This window comes from Narcine bancroftii, chromosome 4 (genome assembly GCF_036971445.1).
Source record: "Narcine bancroftii isolate sNarBan1 chromosome 4, sNarBan1.hap1, whole genome shotgun sequence".
Lineage (NCBI taxonomy): Eukaryota > Metazoa > Chordata > Chondrichthyes > Torpediniformes > Narcinidae > Narcine > Narcine bancroftii.
Genome location: NC_091472.1, coordinates 262,271,708 through 262,287,850, shown reverse-complemented (window position 1 = coordinate 262,287,850; position 16,143 = coordinate 262,271,708). Strand labels below are relative to the sequence as shown.

At 42.5% G+C, this 16,143-nt stretch overlaps 1 long non-coding RNA gene across 1 annotated transcript; it reads right to left on the bottom strand.

The window, feature by feature from the left end:
* Positions 1 to 7,497: 7,497 nt before the first annotated feature.
* LOC138760110 (uncharacterized) lies at positions 7,498 to 15,859 on the bottom strand. Its single transcript, XR_011355423.1, has 3 exons — positions 15,703 to 15,859; positions 11,085 to 11,156; positions 7,498 to 7,635 (listed from the first exon to the last, which is right to left on the bottom strand). It is a non-coding gene; the product is annotated as an uncharacterized lncRNA (long non-coding RNA).
* Between the last annotated feature and the right edge of the window lie 284 nt (positions 15,860 to 16,143).

The following is a 16,143-nucleotide window of genomic DNA, read 5'->3' as shown; positions in this document are numbered from 1 at the left end:
ATGTGATGAGATGTCGGACATCATTGTTTTAATATGGTGGCAGAAGGCAATGAGGTGATATGATTAGTTTGGTATTTACATTCCAGCTGCAAAAATGGCAGATATTAGGAAGGGAAAACTAGAAATGCATGATCCAATAATCAATGGGGTATCAGAGGTAGAGAGGGTGAGCAAATTTAAGTTCTTAGGAATCGCTATCTCAGAGGATATTTCCTGGACCCATCACACTAATGGCATTGGGAAGAAGCAGGTGAGGTAATTTCTGAGTAGGCTCCAGCTGGAGAGGTCACATGACCCTCCATGATCCACATTCCCACGAGATTCCAGATGGAGAGGCTACTTGACCCTCCACACTACACCAGGGCATTGTGTTTTGCTTGTAAGTTTTGCCTGCAAGTTTTGCCAGGAATTAACATCACTTTCTCGTATAGTAGTTTGTGTTAAATTTCATCTGTCATCCCTTTGCCCACTTTTCCATTTGACCTAGATCATTTTGTCACCTTAGACATCATCATCTCGGTTCAACAATTATGATGTCATCTGAAAACTTAATAACACCCCATCTGCACATATCACTTCCTGCCTTTGCAATCTGCTGACATTTTTCCAGACCTTGATGAAGGGCTCAAGCTCAAAACATCAGTTATATATTTTTGCTATATAAAGGGCATCGTGTGACCTGCTGAGTTTCTCCAGCATTGTGTTTTTACTTCAATTACGATGTCTACAAATTTTCATGTTTTACTAATAATCATGCCATCTGAATCATTAATATAAATGACAAACTGCAGGAGACCCAGTATCATTCCCTGTGAACACCATTGGTGAAAGGGTTTCAATCCGAAAACAACTCTCCATTTCCATTTTGTCTCCTTCCATCAAGTTAATGTTGTACCCAACTGGATAGATCATCCTGGATCCCATATGATCTCACCTTCATGAGTAGCCTACCATGCTGGGCTTGATGAAAGTACTTACTTAAAAGTAATTAAGTATGACAAATATTCACATGCCAAAACCAACTACAGATAATTAGAATGATTCAGTCTTTTCTATTTCTTTATTTTACAACATAGGCAGTGAATAATGATCCATTTTTATAGCCTTATTCATATCTTTTGAATTATACATAGTTGTGCTTCTCCCCTTTCTTGTGATGTTATACATCTTGCCTGACCAGAATATCCAATTTTTTTTTATAGCCTAAAGCCTTGGGCACCGAAACGAGATCCACATCATCCATATTTTATCAATCTGATTTGGTTCTCTGTAAGCTGCCTAATTAATATGCTGACATTTGATACTAAATGCTCTTTGATTATTGGGTTTATACTCATTAATTATATACAGTAAAACCCCTGGTATCTAGCACTTATGGGGATCGGTAGATGCCGGATAAGTGTATTTTCTGGTTGCTTGAGACTTACTATTACAACTAATGCACCTGCATTAAAAATAAATAATTTAAAAGGAAAAAAAAACCCAAAATACTCTACTGAACTTGCACTGAACAAACTTCTCTTACAAGAATGTATAAACCTTAAAGCATTTTACTTTATTTCCAGTCACATTCTTTGAAACAACTATCGCACATCTCCAGGTTCCTCCCCATCCAATAAGCCACTCAAAGGACTTTATAGATAATTTACCCTCCCTTCCCCACCCCCCCCCCCCCAAGTTTACGAAGCAGGGATAAGGAGACACTTTAAGAGTGTCCCGCAATGGCAAGCGGCATCAACCAGCTCTTCGTCCCGGGCAACATTTTTACTGTTTCACACAACTTTATTCAAACAGCTGCTATGATCAAGGCCCTCCGCTGGCTTAATAGTTGCTCCCATCTTCACCAAAGATTTATGTATTACTTTAGAGAATATTTACTTCTACAGTTTTAAACTTACGTATTTTACCTAATAGCCTGATTAGGTCTGAGATTGTCTGATCTTGGAAGCAAAGCAGGCTCAGGATTGGTCAGTACTTGGAGGGGAGACCTCCATAGGTTTCTGTGAGGGGCACTTGGCAAAGTGGTGACTCTGTCTGCCTTACGGTTGACAAAAGAATTTCATGTATGTTGCATTCTAAATGAGGTATTAGATGACAATAAAGGAACCTTTTTACCTTTATATTTATTTTAATTTTTTAATTTATTTTCATGAAAGGAGAAAGGAATCAAAGGGATCTAAGGGGAACATTCTTTACACTGAGGGTAATAAGAGCACAAAACTGCTGGATGAACTCTAGCGTCCAGAGGAGGTAGTTATGTTAGCGATGTTTCAAGTCTGAGCCCTTCGTCATGGTATGAGCAAAAAGCAGGCTGGTGCCTGAATAAGGACGGAGGAGAAGGGAAGAAGAGGCAGGGATGGAGCACAGGCCAACAAACAAATGGTGATAATTGGACATGGGTAGGATGACAGGAGAGGAAAGGTGAGAGTTGATCGGGGGAGGGGTGACTCTGTGATTGCAGTGCTGGAAGATGGGAGAGGGGAAAGAGGAGAGACAGACTAAGAGGAAAGGAGAAATAAGGATAGCAAAAGGAGAGAGATTGGTGGGGGGGGGGGAACCTCTACCCTGAGGGTGATGGGTATGTAGAATGGGCTCTGTTGGAAGTGGTTGAAGCAACCACTTTGTAAAGTTCAAAATCCATTTAGGCAGCTATATGGATAAGAATGGTTTTGAGGGATTTGGCCATAATGCAGGCAAATGGGACCAGCTTGTTTAATAGGAACAAGTTGAGCCAAAGTACCTGCTTCTGTGCTGTAGATCTCAATAACTCAAAGCTTTAAGTATGCGGATTCTTTGGCAAACTATATTCCAGTGAGATACCATAATTTAAAATAGTCACTCCTTCCAATAGTTTTTATTAAACAATGTGACAATAATGCTTTTTGGCACAACTTCTGCCTTCCAGCAATGGCAGAGGAACCGATGGCAGAGATGCAATCAGACATTTGATGGGTTTCAGGTGGGTTTCCATCGATCTATGCTTTTCCCATTTGTTAGGTAATCGATGGATTTGCTGAGTCCTCAATGAAAAGATCCCCCAAGACCAAAAAGCTTTTTTATAACATTGATGGCCACATTAAAGGCAAAAATTATCTGGAGTACACCTCTGTGTCATGTTTTAACAACCACTCCATTTCCTTTGTCGAACTATTTAAGATTTAGCTTATGGCTGTCCTGAGAAGGGGGAGTGGGTAATATATTATGCTGGATTAGTCCAGTATTTCTTTGACACTGTGTTACTTGCTTCACATGCAATCATATCTCTGCTGATGCAGACAGTAGAGAAATGGTATCACTGATAGGGTAAGAGGATGGCTGAAATACAAACTACATAAGCATAGAAAAAAAAGCACATGTACAATCCGGTGACATTGGTGGATCAGAGGTGGAGAGGGTGAGCAAATTTAAGTTCTTGGGAATCACTAACTCAGAGGATCTTTCCTGGATCCAACACATTAATGGCATCATGAAGAAAGCACGTCAGTGCATCTACTACCTCAGGAGTTTGCAGAGGTTTTGTACATCAGAAACCCTGGCAAATTTCTATAGATGCATGGTGACTGGCTGCATCATGGTCTGGTATGGGGACACCAATACCCCTGAGCATAAAGGCATGCAAAATAAAGTGGACAGCCCAGGACATCACAGGCAAAATGCTTTGACCATCAAGAACATCTAGAGGGAATGCTGCTGTTGGAGAGCAGCAGCAATTATCAAGGATTGACATCATCAAGCACTCACTCTGTTCTTGCTGCTACTATCAGGAAAGAGGTGTAGGTGTTAGAAGCTAATCCTCCACCATCAGACTCCTCAAAAAAAAACTCAATCAGGGACTCATTTAAGGACTCTTATTTATCATTTATTTCTCTCTGTATTCCACAGTCTGTTTGCTTACATGTATTCGCTGTGCTATTTTTTTTTGTGCTACCTGCCTTGCCTGCAGGGAAAAAAGAATCTCAGTGTTTTATGTGATGTCATGCATGTACTCTGACAATAAATCTGAAATCTTTTCGTCAGCCACGAATCGTTAAGCCTGGTCTCTATACTTCAATCAAGAGAAGAGGCAATAAAACACAATGCTGGAGAAACTCAGCAGGTCAAACAGTATACTTTATTTTCTTTGGCTTGGCTTCGCGGACGAAGATTTATGGAGGGGGTAAAAAGTCCACGTCAGCTGCAGGCTCGTTTGTGGCTGACAAGTCCGATGCGGGACAGGCAGACACGATTGCAGCGGTTGCAAGGGAAAATTGGTTGGTTGGGGTTGGGTGTTGGGTTTTTCCTCCTTTGCCTTTTGTCAGTGAGGTGGGCTCTGCGGTCTTCTTCAAAGGAGGTTGCTGCCCGCCAAACTGTGAGGCGCCAAGATGCACGGTTTGAGGCGTTATCAGCCCACTGGCGGTGGTCAATGTGGCAGGCACCAAGAGATTTCTTTAGGCAGTCCTTGTACCTTTTCTTTGGTGCACCTCTGTCACGGTGGCCAGTGGAGAGCTCACCATATAACACGATCTTGGGAAGGTGATGGTCCTCCATTCTGGAGACGTGACCCATCCAGCGCAGCTGGATCTTCAGCAGCGTGGACTCGATGCTGTCGACCTCTGCCATCTAGACGTTAGGGGTGTAAGCTCTCCAATGGATGTTGAGGATGGAGCGGAGACAACGCTGGTGGAAGCGTTCTAGGAGCCGTAGGTGGTGCCGGTAGAGGACCCATGATTCGGAGCCGAACAGGAGTGTGGGTATGACAACGGCTCTGTATACGCTTATCTTTGTGAGGTTTTTCAGTTGGTTGTTTTTCCAGACTCTTTTGTGTAGTCTTCCAAAGGCGCTATTTGCCTTGGCGAATCTGTTGTCTATCTCATTGTCGATCCTTGCATCTGATGAAATGGTGCAGCCGAGATAGGTAAACTGGTTGACCGTTTTGAGTTTTGTGTGCCCGATGGAGATGTGGGGGGGCTGGTAGTCATGGTGGGGAGCTGGCTGACAAAGATAAAGATACATAACCAACACTCAGGCTTGAGTCCTTCATCAATGGCTTAAGATGAAGGCTCAAATATTGGAAAGGTGGTTCATTCAATGCATAATCAACGTTGGCAACTAGGGGACTGTAACTCAGGATTGCCATCAATGGAGCTTATGCCTCTGACCCATCTGAGCCAGGGCTGTGCTCGGGCTTCCCACACTTACTCCAACCACGTGGCTCCCGACATAGACTCGTTCTGTAGTCCTGATCTCGCTACTGGATCCCACTCATTTATCCCCCCCTTACTAGTTATTGCCCTCCCTTATCCCATTCCTCCTCACCTCATTTCCTCCCCCATCTCTGATTACTCCCTACCATATTTCTCCTCCTCTGACATAGCCTGCCTTCCCAATTCTCCCAAACACCCTCCACAACACCGATTCTAAATCTGACCCCTGCTTGGTTTTACTATCCCCTCTGACCTTTCCCTTTCTGAGATAGAGCACTCAGTCCTCATCAAAGGCCTTACCTTTGTCTCTCTCTGCCCATACCTCAATGAGTTTTGCGCACACTACAAAGCCTCCATGGTCACTTACATGACTGTGACTCTCCAAACCCCCCATAAAAGACCCCTTTTCCAACTTTAAGCCTTCTTCCTTCTCCTCCTGGATACCTCATCCTGGCCAGCTACATGCTCTGGACCTTCTTATTTCCAAATGTTGCCGAGACATCAATTCTCTCAAATTCACACTCTCCTCTTGTATTCTAATCTTACTTCCTCTGAACGTACTGCCCTCCATTCTCTCTGCAACAATCCCAACCTCACCATCAAGCCTGCAGAAAAGGGTGGTCCTGTTGTGGTCTGGTGCATTGACCTCAACCTTGTTGAGGCCAACGACAACTCTAAGACACCTCCTTCTCTCTACCCATCTCACAGGACTCCACCACAGCACATCAAGCCACTGTCTCCAACACCATCTCCAACCTCATCATCTCTGGTCACCTCCCCGTGCCCCCCACTCCCACGGCCACCAACCTCATTGTCTCGCATCCCCGCTCTGCTCCTTTCTATCTTCTATCCTAGAAACACAAATCTAACCATCCAGTTAGACCCATTGTTTCTGCTTGCTCTTGTCCCATCAAATTAGTTTCACCTTACCTTGACTTTATATGTTCTCCCTGGTCCAATCCCTCTCCATCTATATCCATGATACCTCACATGCCCTCCATCTCTTCAATGTCTTCAGATTCCCCAAACTGGACTGCTTCATCTTCATGATTGATGTCGAATCACTTTATACCTTCATCCCTAAACAGAAAGTCTTAAAGCACTTCACTACTTTCTGGACCAGAGACCTGACCAATCACCCTCTACCACCACCCTCCTCCACATGGCAGAACTTGTCTTCACTTTAAACAACTTCTCTTTTAATTTGTATCACTTCTTCCAAATCAAAGGAGTAGCCATGGGTATCCGTTTTAGTCCCAGCTATGCCTGCCTGTTTGTGGGCTTTGTGAAGCAATCCATACTGCAAGCCTACACAGGCAAGATCCCTCCACTCCTTCTCTGGTATATCGATGACTACATCGGGGCTGCCTCATGCACCTGCAATGAGCTCGTCAACTTCATCCACTTCGCCGCCAACTTCCACCCCAATCTCAAACTCCCCTTGTCCATCTCCAACAATACTCTCCCCTTCCTGGATTGCTCTTTCTCCATCTTGGGAGACAATTTTTCCACCGACATATATTACAAACCCACTAACTCCCACAACTACTTTGACAACACTTCTTCACACCTTGTCCCCTGGAAGGATTCTATCTCCTTCTCTCAATTTTGCTGTCTGTGCTGCATCAATTCCCAAGATGAGGTCATCCAGTCCAGATCTTCCAAAATGTCTGCCTTCTTCCACAAATGTGGCTTCACCTCCACCACAATTGACTCAGCCTTTACCCACATCGCCTACATTTCCCACTCATCTGCCCTTGCCCCCTCTGCCCCCAGATGCAACAAACATAGAATCCCCTTTATCCTCACCTACCTCCCCACCCGCCTCTGCATCGAACACATTATCCTCCAGAATTTTCGGCTCTAAGCAACATTTCACTTGTGCATCCGCAGGATTGATTTACTGCAGCCGGCGCTCCTTTTGTGGCCTTCTCTCCATCGTTGAGGACCTCCGCTCCATCTGCACCAGTGACAGAGACCTCCAGTAGGCAACTTTTTCAGTTCTATGTCACACTCTTATAACTCACATGTTTGTCCAAGGCCTTGTGTACTGTCCCACCAAGACCACCTTCAGATTGGAGGAACAACACCTGTTTTTTTTTCTTTGTCCAGCCAGATGGCATTAACATCAATTTTTCCAATTTCTGATAACCTGCTTTCCTGTTCCCCTTCCCTCCTTCCTTTCCTATTCCAGTTCTCCTTCCTCCCTTCCCCATCCCCTTGATTGCTGCTGTCCCCTTATTCCTTTCTCCCCTATCACCTTCTGTCTTTTTGACCACCCCTAGCCCCCTATTCTTTTGTTTGGACACCTGCTGAATTTTTCCATACCTTGAAGGACTCAAACCTGACACTACTTCACCTGCTGAGTTTCTCCAGCTTTGTGTTTTTACTCCGATACGAAGGCCTCCAGTAAAATGAAGAGATCCAAGCACAACATGTAGGAGAATAGATCCTGCAGAACAAACATAGAACAGAAGTAAAACATAGTACAGACATTGCTAAGTCAATCTTTGAGTGCATTAGATTCACCAGTTCTTATTAATAAAATGTGGACTTCTACAGTCAGAGCAGATGTTACTGTACACCAGATGGTGAGCACTTATATGGGCACAAATCCAGTGTGAAGGTGCATATGATAATAACTCCTCATTCAAGCCAAAAATGTTGTCTTCAGTGACAACTAAAGCTGCAGTTTTCCTTTTCTATAATTGCTTTGTAGTCTGCCCATGTTTTTACACAGTACTCCTTTGCAAAATATTTCTTTTATGACATATCCTGCAAGAAGTGGGGCACAATCCTCTGAAAAACCTCTATTCCACCCACAAACCCAACACTCTCCTGTCCTTGACACAAAGCTTTTATTCTGTCACCTCCAGACATTTTGCATTCATGTTCATTCCTGTTGACTCTTTGGTGAGTTTAGTCTCCTTGTTCTCTGTCAAATAACCAATTTCAAATGTTTTCTCTATGGTTATCTTTATTTCTTGAAGCAAACTTATTTCTTACCCTCAACTGCAAATACAAACATCTCTTAGAAGACTGAAGCGGGCAAGGTCACTATCATTGTCAACCCTCTACAGGAGCCTTATCGAGAGTATCCTGGCCAGCTGCATCACAGTGTGGTATGGTTGCTGCAGAGAAATGGATCAGAGGACAATCCACAGGAACATAGGAGTAGCAGTGAGGATCACTGGAGTCTCCATCCCCACTACTGACATGATCTACTGGGATCATTGTCTGAAGAAGGTGCACAAAATCATTGAGGACCCTTTCCAACCTGCACACAACATTTTTCAGATGCTCATGTCAGGGATGAGATACAGGAGAATCAGAGCCAGCACCACCAGGCCGAGGACCAGCTTCTTCCCACATGCGGAGAGAATGCTCACACTATAACCATCCAAGATGTTCATATGTAAGAAACAATATTTATTTGTTTGTTTATTTGTACAGATTAAATACTTGTGCTGCATGTGCATTGTCTGTCTGTATGTGTGTTATGTCTGGTTGCATGTCTGCATGTTTTGTACCGAGTTCTGGAGAACACTGTTTAGTCAGGTGTTCTTTTATAATTAGATGACAATAAACCTGATTTGACATTTGTACATACATCCTTGAATCATATCCTCTTTCTAATACTTTTTTTTAATCCATGTGCAAGTTTGGAATGGATAATTTTCTTGAGGATCCTGGTGTTGGTTGTAAAAATTAGATGAGAAATGAGAGTTTATTGTCATTTACATAAGTACAATGTAGAAATGCACAGAAGTATTTACTTGCTTCAGTTGCACATGGCGTGGTCTGCCCAATGTGGATGATTAGATACAACTCAGGTTTCTCTATTGGGCAATGTTGTTCTCAGACAGAACACTGCCTTTGGTTTGCTTGACATTCCAGTCAATAGGGGGTGGGGGGGGGGGGGATACAGCATTATAGTTAACTTTAAATTTAGATAAACAGAACAGTAACAATTCTCTCAACCCACAAAGCCATGCTGCCCAATCACCCACTAAGCCCAAGTACATTTTTTGAACTTGGTGATATTTGGGGATAGGTGATATTTTTCTCTTTCTTTGAGATGCCTGCTGTAAATAGCCCAGCAATAAGATAACACTTAGGAGACTGGCCTGCCCAGACTTATTTGTTTGCATCCTCTTAGCTGAGGGAACAGCCAAATAGTCTCCAGAGCCACAGAAATACCACATCTGATCACATATCGTAACTGATCAGTCAAAGGGTTTAGCCTTTGAACAATATAACAAGAAACTGCCAGTGAAGTAATCTGAAGCAGATTCATTATGTAGAAATGTTCATTTTTACCATTCCTCCCCCTCCCCCATTTTAACTCCAGCCCATGATGTTTCATAATGGATTTTTTCATTCTTACTTTTTTTTTGGCACCTCACATTTTGCAGCACTGAATTGTGTCCGGCTAGCCAGAACAGTTCTTACTTAAGAGCATGCTTGCAACCTTGAACAAAAGCTCTTTTCACCTGAGAGATTGTTTTTAGTCATTTCAATGTTGACTGTCGAGACTAGGACAACTTGTTTAGATACCAATTTTATTAAATTCAATGTCATTTGAGCTTTATGGTATTGTTACATTGTGGCAGCATTAAACATTTAGAATTTGTGCATGTAGTTATTATTTTACAGTGATTCCTTGGCACAAAAGCTGTTCAATATTGAATTTTTTACAGAATGTGCCATGTTATGGAAAAGATAGTCAGACGCATCACGGGAACGGAAGCTTGAGTACCATGATTTTTTTTTACAGAGGTGACAGAGGCTGAATAAATAAGAACATTTAAAAGACACATGGGCACATGGATGTAAGAAAAAATGGAGGATTTTGGGCTGTGATGTTGAAAAGGGTTAGGTTGATGCTCAGGTCTGAAACTTTGACAGCCTTTTACTTCCTATGGATGCTGCATGACCTGCTGAATTTTTCCTGTGCTTTTGTGTTCTCCACTAGAGTCCAGCAGCTGCAGATTTTATTGTTTATCACCTGAGGAGTAGGTTTAAAAAGGTTGACATAACAATGTGGGTTGATGGCCCCTTACTGTGCGGTACTGTTCAATGTTATACAACTATTTCTTCCTTCTTGAAGGAAGGTGAGGTTCTCACTTTAGTCACTGGCACTTTGCAGGAACTGGAGCACCTGACATTCGACAAGCAGTTTCATTGACCTTGTTCTGGAGGAAGAGGATAAGGAAAAACATTTGCTGAGTGTGAGAATGAGATGAAAGTTATTTGTGGCTTTAAGTGGAAGATTGCAGAATTCGAAGGAGAAATGCAAATTTGTGAGCAGGGAAGATGATACGTTTGCAGATCTCTGAATAATGGGGTGGGAATTGTCCTACAACCCACATACCAACCTGAAAGAAGGAATGGAAGTTATTAGAAAGGAATGACTAGAAAAGAGATCACTTGATCTTGAATAACAAATGAAGGTCCACTATTAATATATCCACATTAGAGGACTAAAGTATTTTTTAAAAACTTCTTCAAACTATGGGTTTCAATCTGGCACTGTCTGTAAAGAGTTTATATGTTCTCCATGTGTTGGTATAGGTTTTCTTTGAGTGCTCCACTTTCCTCCCACCCTTCAAGATGTACAGGTTTGTAGGTTTACATTTAAATGTAGACATACTGCATGGTAGCAGGCCTTTCTGGGCCATGAGCCCATGCTGCTCAAATATCCCAACAAACCTCCAACCCCACATATGTTTTGAAGAGTGGAAGCAATCCAGAGTGCCCAGAGGAAATCCACTCAGACATCGGGAGAACATACAAACTCTTTACAGACAGCACTGGACTTGATCCTGGGTCACTGGTACTGTTGTAGCATTAATAAGAAGATAGGAAATAAGAGCAGGCGTGAGCCATTTGGCCCCAGACCTGGCTAATGATTTAATTTTCCTCTTGTATCCCTTGGCATGAATAACTCTTCTTTATCCATTATTTATGCATCTGGAAAAAAAATCAGCAATTTCATACAATGTTCAAATATTGAATTATATATCAACTATAATGCAAAATAAGTCTTTATTTATGCTCATACACAGGACAATGCTGTTGTAGGCTGATTAGCAGCAACATCCTCTTTGAAGAATTAACACCTCAGTGGTGAGACAGTCATTCATTTGATCTGTATTTGAGGCTTTTTTTATTTTACTATTGCTTAGCCCACTGGTTCTCAACCTTTTTCTTACCACTCACATACCATTTTAAGTAATCCCTATTGCATCGGTGCTCTGTGATTACTAAGGGATTGCTTAAGGTGCTATGCGAGTGGGAAGGGAACATTGAGAATCACTGCTCTTGACCCAAATGTTACTGAAATATTTTGCTTGAGAAAAATTGTCATTGGCCCATTTCCTTTGGAGTTATAAGACCATGCACATAAAAAGTCAATTAGGTACGACTAAAACCATGGCTTTCAAGCTTTTTCTTTCCACCCACATACCACCTTAAGCAATCCCTTACTTATGATAGAGCAGCTATGGCATAGGGAATACTTAAAGTGGTATGTGAGTGGAAAGAGAAAGGTTGAGAATCACTGGTTCAGCCTTAAAATATGTAATGCAAAATCATTTAAAAAGGGTAAGAAACTGACTGATAGTTTGGCAATTTCTTTAAAGGTTGATACAAAGAAGATTTCAAGCCACCTCATATTCCCCACTGATGCTGGTTAACAATGAGACTGCAGAAGTTGAAGAACTAGAGCAATGCACTTAAGTGCTGGAAGAACTTAGCAGGTCAGGCAGCATCCATGGAAAGCAATAGGTAGTCAACATTCTGGGCCAAAGCCCTTCATTAGATGCTGGATGGTTCAGAGTTTACTGCAGCCAGAAGAGTTTGGTGATGTCAGATGTATCAAGTGCTGGGAACAAAGGCATTAGTACAGAAACTTGGGCAATCAATGACTAAACATTGTGTCAATGGTCAGTGAAGTCAAGTGATCAGATTTTGGTATTTTTATTGATCCTGACATCACTTGGTGCTCAATGTTTTACTAAATCCCACCAGTTCTTCAATGTTCAATCTGTGTATTTTAATTTGTGTGACATTTTATTTTATATTAGCTTCTCATTGATGAGATCGGCAAGTTATTTGTCACATAGTGCCACACAAATAAAGACCCGTATTTGCATGGGATCCTTCTTGACCCTTGACGAAGTGCTCAGGACTGAAACGTTAGTAACCCTTTGCTTCCTATAGATGCTGTGTGACCTGCGGAGTTTCTCCAGTATTTTTGTGTATGGCACTACAAACATAGGATCTGCAGACTTTCCTGTTTAAATCCATCTGCTTCACAGCTGGATTTAGTCCATCTGCAGCAGGCACTTCAAAGCCCTGGAATGATACCTCCAACACTGTCTCTGCAAAATGTTCCAAATCTATTGACAGTATAAGTGAACCATGGTATTGTTTGCTTGCAGGCAACATCCCTGGTATTGAAGTTCCAATTACACAGCTGGCTCCAATGGCACGGCCGAGTGCCATTCACACTTGACACCAAATTCCTAATGAACGCACTGTGTTCTGAACTTTATCACAGCAAGAGATTACCAGGACAAGATAATGCTTCAACGAAGATGTCAAATCATCCTTGAAAAAATATACTGATTCAAGAGAATTCCTGCTCCATGCTTAATTGAAATGTAGGAGGAGCATCCAGGAAGGCAATGAGAATCTTAAGTTTCTACATTGCATTCAATGAGTGTGGTATCTCCTGCATGACCATCCCACCCCATTAAGCCATCCCCTACCTCTGGAATCATCTGTGAATTCTATCCCAGACTAACCAGTTACCTGAGAGCCCAGAGATATTTTAAAATGCAGTTAATACATATTAAGACTTTTTAAAATGAATTTACATCAATTAAATGCTTAAGTGAGGGGATTTATAAAAATACTTTTATAAACTGTGAATAATGCAAATAATAATGCAAACTGAGGTCAAGCCATCAGGGCAATCCAGGGCAGAGTCTTAGTTCCTGCAGAGCGCAGACAGCTGGCCTCACTGAGGGACTATAATGGTGCCAACAGTGTTGTGGAACCATTCAACCTCAATGAGTTCATTCAAGCAAATCAGCCCTTTATGTCACATGGAATATGATACAGTCCTTGTGAAATTCAGTGGAAAACCTGAGCCTTGAAATTGTAATTGGTGCATGACATAATGCCGCAAAATTAAAAGGGAAACTCAGTACCTTGCTTTGGAGGAAAATGTGGGCTAATTTGACCCACATCTATTTGGTTTTCTGTCTGAAGCAGAACAAGTTATATTGACTGAAATAAACATGTGTTGTGTCCTGTCCCCATTAAATAGTGAATTCTCCAGTGAAGATATTGTTGTCATTGCAGATTGGGTCTGTGTCCAATCCAATTCACATTCTTGATCAAAGCCGCTGCTCTATGAAATGTATCATGTCCTTTGGGGTTTCTTTGGCTTGGCTTCGCGGTCGAAGATTTATGGAGGGGGTAAAAAGTCCACGTCAGCTGCAGGCTCGTTTGTGGCTGACCAGTCCGATGCGGGACAGGCAGACACGATTGCAGCGGTTGCAAGGGAAAATTGGTTGGTTGGGGTTGGGTGTTGGGTTTTTCCTCCTTTGCCTTTTGTCAGTGAGGTGGGCTCTGCGGTCTTCTTCAAAGGAGGCTGCTGCCCGCCAAACTGTGAGGCGCCAAGATGCACGGTTTGAGGCGTTATCAGCCCACTGGCGGTGGTCAATGTGGCAGGCACCAAGAGATTTCTTTAGGCAGTCCTTGTACCTTTTCTTTGGTGCACCTCTGTCACGGTGGCCAGTGGAGAGCTCGCCATATAATACGATCTTGGGAAGGCGATGGTCCTCCATTCTGGAGACGTGACCCATCCAGCGCAGCTGGATCTTCAGCAGCGTGGAATCGATGCTGTCGACCTCTGCCATCTCGAGTACCTCGACGTTAGGGGTGTGAGCGCTCCAATGGATGTTGAGGATGGAGCGGAGACAACGCTGGTGGAAGCGTTCTAGGAGCCGTAGGTGGTGCCGGTAGGATTCTACTAAATAGAATAATACCTAGTGTCGCTGAGAATATTCTCCCAGAATCACAGTGCGGCTTTCGCGCTAACAGAGGAACCACTGACATGGTCTTTGCCCTCAGACAGCTCCAAGAAAAGTGTAGAGAACAAAACAAAGGACTCTACATCACCTTTGTTGACCTCACCAAAGCCTTCGACACCGTGAGCAGGAAAGGGCTTTGGCAAATACTAGAGCGCATCGGATGTCCCCCAAAGTTCCTCAACATGATTATCCAACTGCACGAAAACCAACAAGGTCGGGTCAGATACAGCAATGAGCTCTCTGAACCCTTCTCCATTAACAATGGCGTGAAGCAAGGCTGTGTTCTCGCACCAACCCTCTTTTCAATCTTCTTCAGCATGATGCTGAACCAAGCCATGAAAGACCCCAACAATGAAGACGCTGTTTACATCCGGTACCGCACGGATGGCAGTCTCTTCAATCTGAGGCGCCTGCAAGCTCACACCAAGACACAAGAGAAACTTGTCCGTGAACTACTCTTTGCAGATGATGCCGCTTTAGTTGCCCATTCAGAGCCAGCTCTTCAGCGCTTGACGTCCTGCTTTGCGGAAACTGCCAAAATGTTTGGCCTGGAAGTCAGCCTGAAGAAAACTGAGGTCCTCCATCAGCCAGCTCCCCACCATGACTACCAGCCCCCCCACATCTCCATCGGGCACACAAAACTCAAAACGGTCAACCAGTTTACCTATCTCGGCTGCACCATTTCATCAGATGCAAGGATCGACAATGAGATAGACAACAGACTCGCCAAGGCAAATAGCGCCTTTGGAAGACTACACAAAAGAGTCTGGAAAAACAACCAACTGAAAAACCTCACAAAGATAAGCGTATACAGAGCCGTTGTCATACCCACACTCCTGTTCGGCTCCGAATCATGGGTCCTCTACCTTTGGGGTTTAAAAGAAAGGAATATCACAGGACATTTATGTTTTACTTGCTCTTGTTGCAGCAGAATATAAATATTAGAATCTCACCCTCTGAATAATAAGCTCACTAACACTATTTAATATTACAGCCTGATTGATATCTGTGATGCTGGGTCTGGAATTGCGTAAGATCCAATATCGTAAGGGATGAGTGTTGTTCTCACCTGTATTGCAACTAACTAGTCGGTTGTCACTAAGGATTCTCCCTCAAAATCAGTCTGATATATTTGACAAGGATCTGTTTGCGGAGAAGATGAGGCTGAAGAAATTACCTGTCCAAAAAACTGCAAAGTTCAAGCACGATTGACACCTTCATTGAAATGAATGTGGAATTTTTCTATTTCCCTGGTAGTCCAGAACATCCTTCAGCTGATCTATGTGATACCTTCATCTGAGGGCTTCAGACTGAAGCACACAGAGTATTACTTTTGTTATATTGTAAATTGGAGAGATATAAACAAATTACCCATTTTGTCTTCATTACATCAATCCAAAATTGCAAATTACCTGTCAATCATCCCATATTGGTAGTTAGTTGCAAAGTCACAACACTCGCCACTCACAAAACAAAGCTGCTCACAAAGAATTCTGTATCCTTTGCTTCTTTCTTGTCTGCAAAGATTTCTGGTGAATGTCAGCATCTGTGTTACCAACCCAGATGAGCAGTAAGTCTTTTTAAACCAGCAAGTAAAATAGAAAAAAGATCACAACTTTTAATGAACTTTAAAATTTTGATATCAAGCACTAAATAATAAATGGGATATTCATATATAATTAATTTATGCATGAAAAATCACAAATAAGCCATTTTATATTAAAGCACGGTCATTCAAAATATTTGTGCAATATAATTGTAATACCTACAAATAAAATTAAAACTTAGAGCCGATTGTGAAATTACTAATTATTGTGGCTTAACACATCATTTAATTCTCACTAAGACTTCAT